Source organism: Triticum dicoccoides, chromosome 7A, assembly GCF_002162155.2.
Source record: "Triticum dicoccoides isolate Atlit2015 ecotype Zavitan chromosome 7A, WEW_v2.0, whole genome shotgun sequence".
NCBI classification, from domain to species: Eukaryota; Viridiplantae; Streptophyta; class Magnoliopsida; order Poales; family Poaceae; genus Triticum; species Triticum dicoccoides.
In genome coordinates, this window is record NC_041392.1 from 641,781,145 (window position 1) to 641,788,476 (window position 7,332).

Below are 7,332 nucleotides of genomic sequence, written 5' to 3' on the forward strand. Positions count from 1 at the left end.
GTTGTCGTCTGATCGAGCGAGGAACCAGTTGTGCTTCCCTATTTTTGGCAAAGGTGGTGTGATTACAAAGGGCAGTAACTGTAGGGAGACTGCATCATATAAAAAAGGACAGACATTGTTAATGTAAGATCAACATTGTTCAGAGTATGAGTAGGATAATGCAAGAAACAACATTGATATGTCCCTGTTGGAACTGGGAGGAAAATACAGGGAAATGTATGCTGGGTTCGAAAATATAGAAGTGCCATGCATGGTTATACTCATGTTATCTCGCAATCGATTCTTCACAGGAAACTACCATGTCATGCATGTTATGGAATCATGTTCTGTCCTCACAAACAAATTCTTCAAGGTTACTAAAAGACCATGCATTGTTATATACTCGTGTTCTGTGGGCAAAATTTTTGTGAGGATATTATTCTTGCCATTGATTGCTGAAGGGCGAATATAGGTATGTACACATGGTAAGCATTACATGATTTCACTACTTCCAAATATAGAGTTCTCCATATGCACATTTACTTCCCTAATGTATGGTTAGATGAAACCAACAGTGTGGTGCATGTTTCTACATCATGAAAATGAGGAAACTAACATGGCCATTGATACACACTCATATTTAGTAGTAGTATATAGATTACTGTAAAATAAGGAGAATATCCATATATTCCTAACCGTTTGATTATTCAGGGGTACAAATTGGCTGTAATGACATGATCACAATCGCATGAATTAACTCATTCCAAATATAGCTGATTTACGGCATCTCTAATACATTGCCATAGTTCTACTCAAATTCTGCTCAAACAAGGATATGCCAATCATCACAAAAACTTCAAACAGTCTGATGGCGTCATCATTAACATGAGATAGAAACAACTTACATGCGCCGTCCCAGCAATACATGGTGCCATCTGCTTTGTCGATCGCGTAGATGATGCCATTGTGTTCAATAGCATCACAGAAGTGTGTATCAGCTCTGACGACGATCCACTACAAGCTGAGTTGTCTCCATCTAAAGAAGGCACCGACGTAAAGATAAGCGAGTCCCTTGTCGAACAAGACAATTAGCTTGAAGTCTGCGTAATCCACATGTCGTGTGGGCACTTGGAAAATTACAATCTTATGCAAAACAAGGTCCATCCAACTAACACGGTAATCTAGATGACTAGGACCGTGATGGTAATATTCTATATAATCCAACGGAGGAAGGATAATCTCATGGGAGGTCTGGAAGTTCACGAGCACCAACTTTTTACCGTCTTCTCTGACGACAGCCATCTAGTGGGAGTTCATGTCGACCCAATACATACCTGCACTGCAAAAAAAGACACATCCGTGACATTTTGGGCCGAACGAATTTTTTTTCTGTCATACATATGACACTTCTATGACGATAATTGTGACAAAACCCGGTATCATCATAGATGTGGTGGGCTCCTACTTCTATGATAAAAAATAATGACATAAAATGGGCTTTTCGTCCTGGGCGGGCCGGAGACGCAGCTGCATGACATTCTTTGGGCCGTCCATGATGGAAAAACCCGTGGTAGAAGCGAGGGGGAGGAAAATTTCGGGGAGTTCCCGGTTACGGTGGGAGGTCGGGGGCCGAGCGATGCGCGTTTCTCTCGTACACGTACGCGCGTGTGTGCGAGGCGTTGTCTCTAACTGAACCCGAGCAAGGCATTGGGCTCTAACTGAACCCGTGCGATTGCACTGCAGGCTACACGTTACTGAACCCGAGCGATCGATCGATGGCTATTAATTGAACCCGGTCGAGCGATTCCTTCGCTACTGCTACTAACTGAAGCCGACCGATGCTGCCTCTCGGATGAACAGTGAGCGTTGCAGGGGGTTTGGATGAACAGTGAGCGGTGGCGTTGCCTCTGGATGAACAGGACCCCGTGGTGTGGTGGAGGGCTGGATGAACAGTAGACGGTGGAGGGGTGCCCGTGGAGTGGTGGTTGAGCAGGACCCCGTGGTGTGGAGGGCTGGATGAACACTAGACGGTGGAGGGGTGCCTGTGGAGGGGTGGTTGAACAGTAGCCGGTGGAGTAGCACGCGGTGGAGGCTGGATGAACAGGAGCCCGTGGAGGCTGGAGGAGGTCAACGGTAGCCTGTGGAGGCTGGAGGAGGTCGACGGTGGAGATGAACAGTATCGCGTGGAGTCCCGTTTTGCGGTACGCCACACCCCTCCCGATGAACAGGACCCCTGTTTCGACCGTAGCGCTCCAACACAAGTCTGTTTCGTCCGTTTTGCGGTATGCCACACCCCTCCCGATCAACAGGACCCCCGTTTCGACCGTAGGAGGTCTGTTTCTTCCGTTTTCCGATAAGCCACACCCCTCCCGATCAACAGGACCCCCGTTTCGACCGTAGGAGGTCTGTTTCCTCCGTTCTGTGATACGCCAGGCCTCGTTTCCATCGCCTATTCCGTCCAAGCCCTCCCGATGAACACGACCACGCATTCCTTTCCGACCCAGCCGGTTGGCTCCCACGCGTTCCGTTGCCTCCTGATGAACATGATGCATTCCGTTGCCTCCCGATGAACACGACGCATTCCGTTGCCTCCCCATGAACACGACGCATTCTGTTGCCTCCCCATGAACACGACAACGATGCTATTTTTCCGTTCCGACCCAGCCATATACACGAGCCCTGGCCATACGTATGCGCGATTAGGCGTTCGAGAGCCCGCCCGTATGTACACATACGTGGCCGTATTTTCTTTCTTGCACCCTGGCCGCTGTACATACGTGTACATGCTACGTGCGCGCCTCTACTACAACACGTACGCACCTCTACTACGACACGTGCGCGCCTCTACATCCACCAGTATATATGTACGTACACGTTCGCGACCAGAATGACAACGCTACGTACGCTTCGACCAGGTGGGTCACGACTGTCAGGCACTTCCTTGCTTGCAAAGATGTAGCTGGTGGGTCCCAGCAGTCAGGGGGGCGAATCATTTTTTTGCCCGGATGCACTTCCTTGCGTGCGAAGATGTAACTGGTGGGTCCCAGCAGTCAGGGGCAAACGTTTTTTTTGCAAAATACGTTGGCCCGTCCGGTGGGTCCCCGCTGTCAGATGGAGGAATAATTATTTTTGCACGTAATAAGGAGGCACTTCCTTGCTGTGGCCATGGACCCAGCTGTCAGCCTCTCCACGTACAGTCCACGTCCGATGGAAGCCGTTCCTTGACCACATTGACCACGCCGCGCCGAGAGCACCAGGGCGGTGGACGACAGCGAGGCCTAGGAAGGGGACGACGCGGAGCCGGGGAAGACGCGGCAGTGGATGCCCACGCGTAGAGGAGTACGAGGGTTCACTGGTTCACTGCGGTATGAGGCTGCCATCGCCGCAGAATAACAGGGGGTGTGGGTGACTAGAGGGATGGCCTGGCCAGCGGTGGGAGTAGTAGGGGACGGTGAGGCCTCCGCCGCATCGCAGCCGGCCACGGGAGGCAGGAGCACGAGGCACGACCAGCGCTGGTTTGGGCGGCTGGAGCAAGAAGACCAGAGGTTGAAGAAGCACTACGGCCGTTGGATGGACATCGTACGGTCATTGGAGCTAGAATCATGCATATTGACTAAGTTGACAAAGCCCTCCATCCACTACAAGAAATATGTCAACTTATGACCACCACTATTGGTCACTGAAAGGTCACAAATTTCCATTTATGACCTTTTTGTGACAAAAAACATAAGGTCAAAAGCTGGGCGTCGTAAACTGACTATAGCGACCTTTCTTCTGGAATGGTCGCAAACGTTTATGACCAAAATACGTCTATTGTGGCGTTTTGGTCACTAGCAACCTCCCCAGGCCACGTAGGCATCCAGCGTGGCAATCTGACGTGGCACAAGATTCAGCCTGGTCCAATTCGGTGTTTATATGGGCCGAGCCCATTAATTCAGCCCATTTATATTTTTTTCTGTGAATTTTTTGTCAGCTTTATGGACCAAGCCCAACATTGCATCCTTTTTATTTTTGGCCCATGGCCTTTTTGTCTCAACAGTTTCATTTTTTTCTTTTTTTATAAATTGGGTTCACTAGTCAGGTGGGTCCCCATTGTCAGGTTCTAGTACTGGGTCCTAGCCATCAGGGCAATATTCTTCATTTTTTATTTCACGCAAATAAATACCTGGTATTTAAATTGGCACACAGAAAACACACGAAATACTTCAAATATTATCAACCATCAAAGTGCTACATCATATAACACACATACAAATGTGATCAGCATCAAGTTTACAATCAGATAACAAGCTCCACAAGTGTACAATCACATGAGCCAGGTTCTGCTACATCATACACACATACAAATAGGAGCAGCAGAAAGGGCTTCATTAATGCAAAACTTGACACTTGACAGCAATGTTAGAACTATGCTTCCTCCGACTTCTTTGTCCTGATGCTCACGAAGAAACATGAAAGCCCAACATCTGCATGTTATAGAACAAAATGTTTAGGAACAAAATAGAAGTAAATCTAACAGCATATTTAACAATAAATAACAGAATAATGAAGTTAACGAGACATTTTAAAATCAACTTGACAGTTGACAGCAATGTTTGCATTGGACACATCCAAAACTAAAATTATACATAAATGCCTAAATTCCAATGCCCAATGCCTCAGTTTAGTAAACACTAAGCATGGTACATAGTAAAGATTGGACACAACCAAAACTGAAATCATTTACTCTATCAAGCAACAATGATGCAACACACAAGAAAAGAGAGATGCACAATGGATCAGCATCATATATCACACAATATGGACACTGCCAGCTCACCGAAGAACTTGTGGTCGCCTCCGTACACAGCCACCATAACGTTGGGCACCTAGTTGATCTTGTCCTGGAAGTTCTCTAACTCCAGGTTGTTCCACTGCAGCTCGGTATTTTCTCAACCGTATGTGTACATGCATCATGTCATACATAAAATATTCTAGTCAATATTCTCAGCTAACTTTGATGTAATGAAAATAATTACTTAAGGACTTGGGGTAAAAATTGATATTAGACATCAAAATTAGCAGCGCTCATTTCAACCATGTTCAGACTAACTTGAGGTAAATTAGCAGTAATGATATTAGTTACAAGCTAGGTGTGTAACTGCTGTCAACACCACCACCACCAGAGACACGCAAGATAAGCATCAACACCACCATGATTTTGATATCAGCCACTCCATATCACCAGAGCATCACAGGGGCACATATGTAAAGCAAGTACACGTGGGCAGCTACTGACAGACCCTAGAACCACATGAATTTATCACCAGAGAGCTCCAGTAGGAGTGGATGCTTGGTTACAGCATCTAGCAGCAACTAGTACAACCCCACGTCCAACCCAAATCATGGCCAAGGCCATGCAGGAGCTACATCAGAGAAGAAGGAATGGGGAGGAGCTCACTAGAGGGACATTGTAGCCGTAGCAGAGGCTCAGCCACACCATGGCTGTGGTGTGACCATCACCACATCCAGGAGAGGGTCTGGAAGCCGCCGAAGCACCACCGTGGTGACCAGGGCAAGCGTCGGGCACAGTGGCGCCACCCCAGGGACATCACCGCATGGACATCACCGGCGTCGCCCTGTTTCAAGAAATGTTCAGAACAACTTTGTCAGACTCGATCAATTCTGAAGAAACCAACTTCGTCGTCAGACACATACATACATACAGGAAGCAAAAGAAGAAGAAACAAAGCTCTACATAATGTTTATATCAAATGAGCAAGACACAGGAAGCAAGACACAGAAGAATTTTAGTTTTACATAATGTTTACAAGAACATGACACCAATACAGGATTTAACTTGTCCTCAACACTGTTAACAAGGTGCTGAAAGTAGCTATGTGCATCAGCCACACCAAGTCTTATCATGAATTGGTTGCTTTTACAAACTGTAATATATTGGTTAAAACTAGTGACTATCAACACTTAAATGTTTAAAAGTATTATTTATTTACGTAATCTGCCACCATAGTACTAATTACTTGGACAAAAAAAGGATTTCCAGCGATTTTAGTTGTTCAGAATTTTAGTTTTAAGTCTGAAATAGAAAATCATGCTAGAAATAGCATCAAAGTGTATCTAATGAATGGTGTTGTCCTGCAATACACATAACTGGATCTTGGTCGTCGATTTTTGCACCAGAGGATCAGTTTAGACACATATTTTACTCCCAGTTACAACCTATTTGGATCCCTTCTGGCAGCAAAAAATACACAGACAAGAGACTAGTAAGTTAAACTGAGAAACATTAAGCAAAGCAAATGATATGGGCATGCATGATTGATAGTCTGGAAGTGCGTTCTCTGCATTTTACTCATAGTTCTTTTCTTTCTGAATGGTAATTGTACTCATAGTAACACCTCCAGATGTATGAACAACTATTCAGTCAAGCATATGTTCATCTCGAGCTGTATGGTATCATTATATATAAAAAACAGTGCCAATTCAGATTTGATAGTCCGTTTCAGATGCTGGCATGATTGATTGATACTAGAAGAAAAAAAATGATTGGATCAATCAGGCAGAAACATGCCCTGCCCCCAGATTTGTGCCACCTTTCCCCCTCCTGTACCGAAACTATAATAACCCGACTCCACCTAACCACCGGTTCATAAGCCAGACCGCTTCAAATCATTGCCGAATCACCAACCAAGAACACCCAGGGGCAAGCCAATTTACAGTTATACAGTTGCATACACCCCGATAAAAATCCCAGAAAATAAAATTCGAACCCAAGCTCTCCCGAATTCCATGACTAATAGAGTAGCAGTAGTAGTAAAATCACCAAGGCCGCCGCGGACTCGCAAGCTCACCTAAGTTCAACGGAAGCGGCGTCCGTCCTTGCAGTACTCCATTCCTTAGCACCACCAAGTCCTCCTCCAACAGCTGCAGAAACCAGGATGACAAATCCAAAATCAGCTCACCTGCTCGGTCAGAAAGAAGAAACAAAGAAGCAAGCGAAAATCCAAGAACAAGGCGAACCTGGGCTGCCGTGGGCGAGCGAGCAGGAGACGGAGACCAGCAACAGAAGCACAAGCAGCGGCGGCGGCACCGCCGGGGAGGGGAGCTGAGGTTCACCATCTTCTTGACAACCGCCGCCGCCTCCGTCCCCGCAGACGAGGCGGACATGGCCCCGCCGTCTTGGATGGCCTGCACGCGCCGCCTGCGAGGTGGCCATGGCGTCGATCTAGGGTTTCAGCGTGGAGAGAAGGAGATGGTGGAGTCGAAGGAGGAGGTCACCGGCGGGTATGAAGTAGAGGATGTCGCCGGGCCGTCAAGGAGAGGGGGAGGAGGTCACCGGCGGGGCTGGGGCTG